This window comes from Gopherus flavomarginatus (assembly GCF_025201925.1).
Source record: "Gopherus flavomarginatus isolate rGopFla2 chromosome 13 unlocalized genomic scaffold, rGopFla2.mat.asm SUPER_13_unloc_2, whole genome shotgun sequence".
In the NCBI taxonomy this organism is placed as follows: domain Eukaryota; kingdom Metazoa; phylum Chordata; order Testudines; family Testudinidae; genus Gopherus; species Gopherus flavomarginatus.
The window spans coordinates 1,749,431-1,761,921 of record NW_026114610.1 but is presented as its reverse complement, the minus strand read 5'-3'; the positions used below and the strand labels follow the sequence as shown (position 1 = coordinate 1,761,921).

General features: G+C 54.8%; 1 protein-coding gene and 1 non-coding gene across 2 annotated transcripts in view; both read left to right on the top strand.

Annotated features, from left to right (window-relative positions):
* Positions 1 to 12,491, top strand: part of LOC127041343 (zinc finger protein 551-like) — an 804,136-nt gene that overhangs the window by 564,205 nt on the left and 227,440 nt on the right. The window lies entirely within an intron of this gene.
* On the top strand, positions 9,065 to 9,146 carry TRNAL-CAA (transfer RNA leucine (anticodon CAA)). Its single transcript has one exon. It is a non-coding gene; the product is annotated as a tRNA-Leu (tRNA).

Genomic DNA, 12,491 nt, shown 5'->3' with positions numbered 1-12,491 from the left:
ATTCACGCTGTCACTGCTCTCGATCACTTTCCATCTCACCTCAGCGCTGGACTCCGTTCCTGTGACTTCTTTTCCCTTGGTATGAAACACAACACAAGAGGAAAAGAAAAAGCTATGGTGGTGAGGCTCCTCTTCTCGCTACTCCCGCACCCCAGGGCTTCGGCTTCAACCCTCCTCCCATTCTGCCATCACAGCTACAATTAGAAATCTGAACCCGGGGCTCACACCTGGTTGTCTCCCCAATCCTAGGCCCTGTCCGGTATGTCTCCCTCCACAGAAGTTATCTGGCCTCATCTTACACTCCATCTTCATATTGCTCTTCTCCTTCTCAGAGCTCCTGCTCTGCTCCTCAGACCTGTCTGTCCTCAGCTCTGCAGGCAGAGGGGAAGGGGCATGATGGGAACACACACGCCCCATTCCAGACACCACACAGCATCCACAGGGCTACCAAAACACCTCATCTTCGGCCAAAACCACACCCCACCCCAAGGGAGCAAAAAGCCTTTGTGAGCACAGCACACACAAGACAGGAAAAGATTAACACCCACAGCCAGCCCAGCCAAAATAGGAGCTTCCTCACCTTCCCGGCCACAGGTCCATGGGGCTCATGGATGGAGAAGTTTGCTGGGCTGTGGGGGTCCCTGAAGAACTAGCTCAGCATGTGAATGACTGGGATGTATGTGGAGGCCTGACTGTGGGCTGGGGTGTCCAGGAGGAGCTAACGGAAGGGAATAGGGGGATTAGAGATAGAAGAGGGAGGGGTTACCAAGGTGCATTGTGGGAATGTGGGATTTAGAGAGCCCAGAGTGGATGGGTGTCGGCGGGTTGGAGGACCCCACAGTGGTTGAAAAGGGGAACCTGGCAGGTTTGGGTGTAGCAGAGATTGAAGATGAGGAACCTCACACCCTGGGGATGATCTGGGGGAGTGGGAGGATGGTAAAGTGGGACCCAGCAATGAGAAATGGGTTGGAGGCAATTAGGGGTGGGGCGCTGAGAACAGGGATGGGGGGAGGAGGAGGAAGGGGGGGCGGGGTGCTGAGGACGTGGATGGAGGGGAGGAGGGGGGGGTTGCTGAGGCCAGGAAGGAGGATGTGGGGGATGGGGCGAGAGGAGGAGGTCAATGTCGGGGTGCTGAGGACAGGGGGGAGGAGGAGGTCGGGGTGAAGGGAAAGGTCACGTAGAGTGTACATGGTGGGGGAGGGGATGCTGGGGGCTGAGGGATCCCCACAGATGGGGGTGGGGCTGGCGAGAGGGTCACAACAGATGAGGGGACACTGGGGGGACAGGTTGGGGGGGCTTGAAGGGGCTGCTGGGGCCCTACAGAGGGAGAGGAGGGGGCGGTGCTGGCAGGAGAGTCACAGCGGACGGGGGGGACACGGGGGGGCAGGTTGGGGGAGGTTAAAGGCCCCACAGCCCCAGGCTGCCGCTTGTGGGGCTGCTCCCAGGCAGCTCAGCCCCCCCCACCTGTTGCCCCCCCCAGGCCCAGCTGGGGGGGGGGGTGAAGCCCTTTCACTCGCGCTGCCTCTGCCCTGTGCCCCCCCCGCCCGGCTCCCACGGGCCCGGGGCTGCTCCCGGGGCAGGGGCTGGGCCTGGCGCCTGGAACTGGGTGTCTGAGCCCCCGGCCCCCCCCGTGCGGAGCCGCCTCTCCCCGTCCCGCCTCAGCGCCCCTCGGCCCGGCCCCGCCCGCCGGCTGCCCCCGAGCCCGCGTCCCCCCCGCAGCGCCGGGCGGGTCCCACTGGTGCCCCTCCCCGTGTGAGAGGGAGAACTACGCTTCCCAGTGTGCTCCGGGAGGGGGCACGTTGCCTGAGCAACCGTTCGTCACTTCCGCTCTGAGGCGAGCCAGGAACTACAACTCCCAGCCTGCCCCGGGGCACTTCCGTCCTCTCGAGCCCAGGTGAGGGCGGGTCCCTGGGTCAATCGCACACCTCCCGCCCCGCCCCCCAGAGATCCCCGGCCCCGCCCTCCCCAAGCTCCGGCTCCTGACGCGAACTCTCGTGTCCCGGGGTCTCGGCCTGGCCCCGCCCCCCGCAGCGCGGCGCCCCCCAGTGCGGTGGGGGCTGCCGGGTGCCTGCTCCTCCCCTGGCCTCGTCTGTGCCGCCCCGATGTGCCCCGCGGGGCTGCCCCACTGGGGGGGGGGGGCGTTGGGTGGAGCCCTATGGAAACACGGGGGTGGGCAGGGCTGGGAGCCAGGACTCCTGGGTTCTCCCCCAGCTCGGGGAGGGGGGGCTAGGGGTTAGAGTGGGGGAGGGGCAGGGCTGGGAGCCAGGACTCCTGGGTTCTCCCCCCAGCTCGGCGAGGGGCAGGACTGAGACCCAGGACTCCTGGGTTCTCCCTCTGCTCGGGGGCGGGGGGAGTGGAGGTTAGGGAGTAGAGTGGGGGAGGGGCTGGGGGGTCTCCTGCCCAAGAGGCAACTCCAGGAGCTGGTGTCAGGCAGCAGGTCACTTGTGGGCCCCGAGCGTCCGATCTGGAAACAGCTGCCTGTCCCCACACCCGGGGACTGCGCATGGCTGGCAACCGTCTCCTGGTACCTGAGAATTATCCATACACCCCAGGGGTGTGAGCCCTGCGCTCCCCTGTCAGTGCCTGGGGCACAGAGCCATGTGTACGAGTCACTCTCTGTGCGGGGATGTCAGTTTTACAGACTTTGCTGGTGCTTTTTCTGTAGCCTGTGCTAAAATGAGGCAATTAACTAGATGCGTTGATGGAAGTTCTCTGCGTACCCTCGGGGTGCACGTACCCCTGGTTGAGAACCACTGATGTAGGGGAACCCAGGCCCACCCTCCCATTCTGACTTCCAACCCCGTACCCTGGGCAGCTGGTTCAGCTTTGCTTACCTTGCATCAGCCTCAAGTCAGCTTCACTGGGTCACCACTTCCACCATGGCCAGACATCAGAGAGAGGAAGTTTCCTCTCAGCTGTAAAAGCAGCAAGGGCTCCATGAGGGGTCGGTGCTGGTGGAGCAATTATTGACACTTTCTCTAGTCTCCTTTTCAGATTTTGCCCCATTTTCTCTTTAATTCTCCAATGTTAATTTAACAATCTCAGATTTGGGATATTTTCACACCCGTTTGACCTGCAGCAAATTTTCTTCCTTTTTTTGGGAAATTGTCCTGAATCATTCCCCAAATGAGAAGGGGCTTAATGGATGCAGTTTGCAGAGCCCTGAGACACAGCTGCCTCTGGGGTGGGCTGGGGTGGCCTTTCTCTGCTGGCGAGGAAGGGGACAGGAGGAAATAGTCCGCAGTGGAGACTGTCCAGCACAAGGTTACGCAGTCCTGGCTACTGCTACCCCCAACTGCCAGTCACCTGTCTGCCCCTGCTTCTGCCTCCTTCCAACTGCCAGGAAGTTTTCCTGCTCCACACTCCCCTCACATACCCTCTTAAAGCACCTCCTCAAAATGCTCCCTGCTGCCATGTGAATGGTGGGTGTGTGTGTGTGTGGGAATTATTGCTGTCTGTTTATTGAACTTCCACTGTCCAATTACTCTCACTTAATATAAAATCTCTTCATATTCGGGTGGTTTTCTCTCATTAGCAAATGTTTCTTTTTAGACCCATTTCTTCCCCAGCTCTCAAAGATAGATATAAAATATCCTGTGTGCAGCGCAGTAGTAGGCAGAGTGGTCCCAGAGTACTGGAGGCTTCCCCCTTGGTTTGTATACAAATGTTCGGTGTTATTCTCCAGCCCATTCCTTATGAATACTAACATGATGTTATCTTTTTTGCTGGCAGCTGTGAATTGAGTGGAGCTTTTTATTGATCTGTCTACAGGAACATGCAGATCCCATTCTTGGGTTGTGTAGCCGATAATCTGTTCTGCTGCCGTCACTAGGTGTAATGCATGTTCAGTAGGGGTTTCTCCCCTCTTCCCTTTTTGTATTTCCTCTCCCTACTAGTGTTGGAGTGTCCTTCTCCTCAGGTTAGTGTATTAATGATCTCATCTTGGGGTCATATGTGTCAATTCGTTGCTACATCTTCAGAGAACTATCCATGATGACTCCAAAATCTCTTTCCTGATTAGTTGTAGCTAAATTAGCCCTCATCATATTGTATGTATAATTGGGGTTATGTTTTTCCAAAGTGCATTACTTGACATTTATCCACATTAAATTTCATTTGCCATTTTGTTGCCCAATCACTTAGTTTTGTGAGATCTTTTTGAAGTTCTTCGCAGTCTGCTTTGGTCTTAACTATCTTGAGCAGTTTAGTATTGTCTGTGAACTTTGCCACCTCACTCTTTACCCCTTTCTCCAGATCATTTATGAATAAGTTGAATAGGATTGGTCCTAGGGCTGACCTACGAAAATCACAGCAGCAAGATGGAGTCTGGAGTCACATGGGCAGGTCACATGTCCATGCATGATTCAATTTGCAGGCCGTCGCCATTGTTTACATGTTAGTTTGAATGTTCCCAGGAAAACTCAGATGTAGATTGGCATTTTCCAAAGTCCATTGTCAGTGAAACGTTTCTTGACTGGGCACTTACTGAGAATAGTCCTTTCTCAAGAAGCTGACCAAATGCATCACTGAGGCTACTTGAAATCAAATACATTTGAGATACAAGTACATAGCCCATATTCATTATTTCAAATACAAAAATAGTACACACATACAGCTAGTATAATTATAACCAGCAAATCATAACCTTTTCATAGACACCTCACATGACAACTTTTGCACAATATTTGTTGCAAATATATAACAGTGGTGGCAGCAATGATCTATATGGTCGCAGTTGATATTAATAATATCACAACCTACAGAGAATTGGGAGGGAGGCATCTTCTAGCCGGCGTGTCTCCTACATTTCTCCCTTGCTGCTTGGGCGGAGGTGAGAATGGAGAAAAACATGCCTGGCTGAAGGTTTTGCATTCGGCCTTGAGAATTAAGCCTGAGCCTCCGGTATGGGTGCTGCGAGATGGATTTCTGAGTTGCATCCAGCACAGTCTTCGGGCCTGAGCTGAAACCACTGGGTTTAAAGTGGCCTTTGAGGTTCCCAGCAGGTCTTGAGGATCAAGGGGTTACTGCCATCCCCGGGAGGGGGCTCAAACCACCATCCTTTCGATTAACGTCAAAACACACTGACCCATTGCGCCACAGAGACACATGTCTGCTGTTGCCAAGGCTGCTGCCTAGCAGCCTGCGCATCTGCCTGCCAGCGCTAGAGCTCGCAAGGCAAGTGTGGGTGCTGGAGGTAAAGAGCCAGTAGAGTGACACAGCAGCTCTAAAGGGGGGTGAAGGCCATGAGTGAGGGGTTCAGGGCATGGGAAGGAGCTCTGGGCTGGGGCAGGGGAGTAGGGATGCAGGACGGGGTGAGGCTCTAACGGGCTGAAGGGCAGGAATGAGGGGTTCAGGGTACGGGAAGGGGCTCTGGGCTGGGACAGGGGTGGGGTGTGGGAGGGGACGAGGGCTCTAAAAGGGGGATGAAGGGCAGAAATGAGGGGTTCAGGGTATGGGAAGGGGCTCCGGGTTGGGCAGGGGGTTGGGGTGCAGGAAGGGGTGAGGGTTCTGGCTGGGGGTGTGCGTAACCTTTCCCTTTCCCTAGCCATGTGTCTGAGCTACCAGGACCAGCACATACAAGGCCTCGCTGCTGAAGCACTGACAGTGTCCAGTGACGCTACACCTGGCCCTCTATTGACAGCTCAGGGGTTTGGCGTCCTCTGGCACTGAGACTCCAGAATAATTACAGGGTTATTTCTAATGGGTTAAAGCAGAACTTGTGCTGAGATTAACACGTCTCTCGTGGGTCTGGGGGTTTTACAGCATGAACTGGCTCTGCGTGTGGGTACTGTGCATGTGTTTGAGTGATACTAACACGGCTGAAACACACAACTCCCCATCCTGGGGGTTTCCATCCCCCCGATTCCTTCCATGGGGGGCGCTGACCCAGCTCCTCTACGGCCAGATGTCCCGATGGGCAGCAGTCGGGATGTTGGGAGAGGTTCTGTTTTCTGTGGCTAGTGACAGCCCCAAAGTGACTCCCACCAGCCCCCATTGCCTTGCCCTGCAGCTGCCAGTCTCTGAATCCTGGCCTGGGATTCGAGTGGAACGAGGCCCTTGGGAGCTGAAGAGACCACGGGTCAGGCACTGCAACATTGTAGCCAGAACATCCAGTCTAGATTTTAAGGCCAGTCAAGACAACTAAATAATCCTGTCTAACCTCCATACACGTGACAGGCCACAAAGTCACCCCTGCACTGAGTCCAATCACCAGGATTAAACCAAAATATTCCAGCCTTTAGGAGAATATCTCGTTGTGTGCTACAGACAGAGCATAGGAGAGGCAGAGGAGTACCAATACTGGAGGCCCCTGCACTGGAATTGGTTTGGTGAGATGTACCCAGCTCAAGTGACTTGTGCCCCATGCCGCAGAGGATGACAAAAACTCCAACATCCCTGCCAGTGTGAGCTGGGGGAAATTCCTTCCTGACCCCAGCAATGGAAATCAGGGAGACCCTGAGCATGAGAGCAAGGCCACCAGCCAAGCACTGGAGACAAATGGTTTTCTATCTCACCTGAGAGCACTTTCTTCAGCCCCCCCATCCCCTCTTGCCACCCCCATGTGGGGTGAAGAATCCATCATAGCCCTGGGTACTTTGTTCCACTGTTTAATCACCCGATTGCAAATGTATCCCTTATTTCTCATTTTAGTTTCTCTGCCATTAACTTCCAGCCACTGGTTCTTGTTCTGCCTTTTGCTGCTGGGTTAAAGAACCCGTCAGTACCCAGAATTTTCTCTTTGGGAGGGGATTTACACACTGTCATCAAGTGACCTCTTGGTCGTCTCTGTGATAAACTGAGCAGACTGAGCTCTTGTCTCACACTGGAAGGCAACTTTTCAGCACTTTTTTTTCTATTCTCTGCCCCCCCATCCAATTTTTCATTCTTCATCTTAAAATATGGCCAAGATGACTGTGTGCAAGAGTCCAGTGTTGGTCTGAACAATGTTGTACAGAGATAACACTAGTGCCCTATATCTAGTCACTGTTCTCCTGTCCATACATCCAAGGACGACCACAGCATCGCACGGGGATTTCATGCTGAGTTGTTTGTCCATTATGACACCTAAACCCTTCTCCAAGTTAAAGCAGTCTGGGCTTGCTTGTTAGTAAAGCTCAGTGTATTTGAATGGCCACAGCTTCCCAAGTGCTCTGTAACATGCACAAGGGATTCCCCTCCTCAGTCACCTTCACCTGCTGCTGGTCTCTTGTCTCTTTCTTCTTCTCCAGGATCCGCATGTGTCATTGTGAGGGGAGTTCTCATCCTCTCTTTGCCTGGGAGCGATGTGACCCCCCGGATGGACTGACCAAACCCAGGATTCCTTCAGCCTGAAAGCAGAGGGGAGCCTTCACCCGCTCCCTCTTTAAGGCTCCAGTCCCAGACCCTAAATTTCCTGCCAAAGCACAAAAATCCACCCTGAGCCCAACTCCTCTCTCGGTGGTGATTTCCTTTCTCCCACAAATCTGTCTTGAGGACGCAGCCCTGGGAACAGGTGAACACAACCCCTGAGATTTCCCTTCGCAGCCTGCAAGGGGCAGTTCACCCTATTAAACAGCTCGGGAATGTCATCTTTTTCTTTTCTCCTTTCAAAAGTAACTTCTTGTATTTCTAGTCTCTTCATATGACCCCTCGATTTGCCACTTCCAATTCTCTGCTGCACATGCCAGCACTGGATTGAGTGAGGTGCGTGGACCCATCCTGTACTGGGTACGTGGGGGACTTGCAGGATCAGACCCTAAAATCGCTTTGGAGGGAAATTCTAACCCCACCCAACCCCGACCTGTTCCTGGGAAGTGTCGGTATTGACCCAGGCTGCCGAGCACCATGGAGTGAAGAGACCAATTTTATCAGTAAGTCAGACCCCCTGGCTGCCCCCTGCCTGGATCACCTCCCCCTAGGTGACGCGAGTCGCCCTCCAAAGCCATTGCTGGGCCCCGGGGGGCAGCCACACAAGCCATGGGGATGGGCAGCTCCCAGGAATCTCAGCAACGAATCTCCAGGCCGGAGGGTTTCCCCTAGTGCCTGATCCACCCTCAGGGTCCAGCCAGCCAGCAGCTTCCACCCCAGGCTAGTGCACTAACAGCAGCAGCGTGGCTGGGGGGCTCGGCCGGTGACTGGGGCCAGTGGCCTGAGCATGAACCCAGCCAACCCCAGGAGATGGACCCGGGTCACCAGCCCAACCCACCACGCGGCTGCTGCCGCTACCCATTAGTGCGTGAGCTCCCATGGCCACGCTGGGGAGATCCCCCAGCTGCAGGGTAGATGCCCCTGAGTGCCTGGCAGGGCACAGCTCCTGGCTGACCTGCCCTGCTGAGTTCTCTACTAGGCTGGGTGGATCCAGGGCCAAGGGTGCTGGGTGACAGAGGGGCGTTGGCTTTGGGCTGGGACTGTCACTTCCCCGCCTGCCCATCCAACAGGATCACAGCAAACGAAACCAGCTCAGCCTGCAGGGGAAGAGTTCAGTCCAGGGCCTGGTGCATTCTGGGAGCAGGGACGGTGCAGAGAAAGGGCAGATACAGGGCACCTCTGAACACTCCGCGCAGAACTGCTTGTCCTGACCCACAGCCCCTGTTATCCCAGCCCTGGGCTCCTCTCTCACTGCTCTGCCAGTGCCCCTCACTCCCGATCCACAGACCTCCCCCGCTGTATCTGTGACTTCTGCTACTGAACCACTAGTGCGCTGACTCCTCTTGTGAGACATTTCTCTGCACAATACTGCTGCTATTCCAGTTATTGACTCCAGGAAACATTTTCCTTAGCCTGGTTCCGTGTGTCACTGGTTTCTATAGCAAAGATCAGTCCCTGGCCTTGTGGCCCAGACATCCTCATTCACATCAAGCTTCAAGTTGAGAATCATTTCCCATTCCTGGTCTGTGGGAGGGGAGACTTTTAAATGCGCTCTCTGTGTGACTGATCATGGCTAAGCAAAGAGAACAAACCCAAATCCCCCCTGTGCTTTGGGAGCCAGGTTTGCGGTGGGAATTCTGTAGTTCAGATTACTTCATGCCTGGGCATTGTGATTCTTTACCAGTTTCTCTGGCAATGGGGCAGTTTTGTGCTCACAGCTGTGATAGTCAAGTGGTTAAGGTGCTGGAGTCAAAATCCAACAGGGTTCCCCTACGCAGGTTTGAATCCTGCTCACAGCAAGGCCTGTGTTTTAGCCAGTTTCTAATCCGGGCAATACCTCTCTATAACCCCCTGAGACACTCTCAATTCTCTCCCCAACCCAAGTAAATCCTGTTCTGCTCCTTTCATAGAGATCCCTGGGACACCACGTCACACTGTGTCCCTGAGGTGTTAGGCAAACTCTCAGCACCTGACTCCTCTGCCACTCAACCTGGTGCCCCATAGATCAGCCATAGCCCTGGTTCTGCTCCTCTCTCTAGGGTGTGAAAGGAGCCAAGTCAGCGACTCCATGGGTGCTACAGGGTTGCAGAATCAACAGAGAAAATAAAAAGGTGCCCAGCAGCCACCTCTGCCCCTGCACCTCCCACCTGCTAGCAGGCCTGGCTGATAAGCTCCTCCTCTTCTCCTTCAGCGCCTCCCGCTGGCCATTGATGGGGTGTGCTGGAGGAGTGAGGAGAGAAAGAAGTGGGGCAGGGTGGGATGGGAAGAGATTTGACGGTTTGGGGGCAGGGCCTGTGGTGGAGCAGGCATTGAGCACTGCCCGGGAACTCTCAAAGTCAGCACCTCTGAGCGCAGAAGCCTTCCCTGAGTCTGAGCTGCCAGGATCGCTGCTACAGAGCAGGTGCCACAAGTCTCAGCCTCTCTGGCCCACACATGGCTCTGGGCACCACCAGGAATCATTTGGCTCCTGGCACACAAGGGGCTTGTCTACATCACAAAGTTGCAGCGCTGGTGAGGGGGTTACAGCGCTGCAACTTAGGAGGTGTACACATCTACAGGTCATCACCAGCGCTGCAACTCCCTGTTTGCAGCGCTGGCCGTACTCCCGTTTTGTCTCGGGTGTAGAGGATCCAGCGCTGGTGATCCAGTGCTGGTAATCAAGTGTAGACACTTACCAGCGCTTTTCTTGACCTCCGTGGAATAAGCAGGTATCGCAGCATACCTGAGGAAGCCTCTCTAGTAATCAAGCAGGTCTCCTTCCTCGGTTTGCTCTCGCGTTCCCCGAACCCCCGAGCAAGCAGGTCTCCTTCCCTGCGGTTTGCAGGGGGGTTCGGGGAACGCGAGAGCAAACCGCGGGGAAGCAGGTCTCCTTCCCCGGTTTGCGCTCGCGTTCCCCGAACCCCTGTGCAAGCAGGTGTCCTTCCCTGCGGTTTGCTCTCGCGTTCCCCGAACCCCCCTTGAAGCCGCCCAACAGCGCTGCAGTGTGGCCACATCTAACACCACTTGCAGCGCTGGTTGCTGTAAGTGTGGCCACTCTGCAGCGCTGGCCCTATACAGCTGTACTAATACAGCTGTAACAACCAGCGCTGCAAAATTGTAGATGTAGACATACCCAAGGCAACTTAAAAGCTGAGTCTCTGGACAGCAGCTCTAACCCTGGCCCCTCCCATTAAGAGCCTGATGCTCTACTGACTGAGCTAGCCAGGCTTGCTAAGAGCCTCCACCCCTCCTCTTCTTCTCCACGGCCACTGCTAATTCCTCCTCCTCTTCCTCCCTCCTGCACCTGAGGGTCACTAAATCTCCTCACCTAGACAGCCATCCCATCCACTGCACCCCAGTCCCTCATGCCTGAGCCTCCCTGCCAAAGGAGGGAGGCTCACATGTCGCTGGGAACTCTACTTCTTGTTCCCAGAGAGTCTCGGACCCCCTCAGTAGAAGACCCTAGAAACACAGTGTCTGCCTTTTCTAAAGAACTGCTTGGAGGGGCTTGTCTTCCCTGGCCTAATGGATAAGATGTCTGACTTCAGATCAGGAAACTGAGATTTCAAGTCTCTTCATGGTTGTGTTGCTGCAGTTTTACCTTCGTGCTGAAAGTCCTGCTTCCATCAGGTCTGGAATCTCTTCTTGGCCGCTCAGGCCAATGCTCTGGCTTCAGCTAGAGCCCCAGGAAGGAGTTGGGGGTTGGGTGTCACAAAGGCTGAGGCATGAGCCCCAAGTCCTTCCAGTCTAGCCTTTGCCATTCCTGACTTGCCAAAGATAATGGGCGGCTGGCCAGGCTGGCGTGTAGAGCAGTTTCCCTCTTCCAAATGTGCGCCTGTCCCTGTGCTTGAGGGGGCTTGGTAAATAGCACCTTGGGAGTCTGGGTGTTTCTCTGCTTCTCGCCAGCTGGGGAAAAGCCTCTTGGGGTAAAATCTCCTTCCCTACTGCAAAAGTGAGCACCTGAGTGGGAACAGACAGAGGCCCCTGTGATGTTGGCCACAGAGCATCAGCAGCTGCCCCACATGCTGGTGTGCAGGTCGCTTTCAGTAGGTGTTTGGCATGGCAGGAAGCAGCGTGGCTGGGGGTCTTTGTGGCTGTCTGGTGACCATTAATAGGCATGGTTCTCCCCTCCTCTTGCCCCGCCTTCTGTTGCTCAGTGGCTTATAAACCTTCCCTTGGAGCTGTCAGCACCAGCCGCCTCTGCTCTAGGTGTCCAGAGGAGGGAAGGTGTGAGGGGCTCCAGGCTGGGCTCCATCTCCCTCCTGTCAGGGCCAGATTATTAATCCCGGCCCTGGCACTCCTTTCTTCAAGCGGCATGTGGGTCAGAGGAAAGGTGTGGCAGCAAGGACAAGGGCCAAACTTGTGGGCATCAGGTGTAGCAGCAAGAATCCCAACCACCAGGTCAAACCACAGGACTACAGGCAGCCATAGCCACTTCTACACCTCAATCCATTGCAGCCATCTCAACCACAGACCTGGCTCCAGTGGGTATGAGTCACGCAGCCGGAGGGAAAAGACCCACTCTTAAACAACTGGAGACAGGGAAATTGAGCACTTTGAGCTCCAAGGCTTTACCACAAACCAACACAAGGTTGCACTGAGATTTGAACTCAGACTGCAGGATTCAGAGTCCTGAGTGCTGCCCATTACACCATGGGACCAGCTTGTGCTGCCTTCTCTGGCCATCGGTGACCCTCACGGGGCTGGCTCGTGTAAGGGACTGTTGGCCCTCTACTAAAACTTAGTGGGGTTTTTGGTTGGCTAGTTCCCAGTCCCAGTAGAAGGGGGAAGGGTCAATGGGAAATCAGGCCCCTGAGACTGACATGCCCCTGGGGCAATGGTCACCAACTAGTAGGGAACACGTGAGAATTTGTTAATGGAGAAAAATTCCTGGTGAAAATTGGCAAAGCTGTGCAGATTTTGAAAAATTCCAGTGAATTTACACATGAAGATACAAACAGAGAGACAAACACACAGAGAGAAAGAGAAAATCACAGACTGCACAGGCCCACACAGACATAACAAAAACCAAACCCACACAAACCCACACAGCACACAGAGGCATATACACAAAAGGGAAAGCCACACAAAATATAGAAAGAACAAATCCACACCAAAAAACACAGCAAAAGCCCACAACAAGAAAGCACAAAACCCACATACCA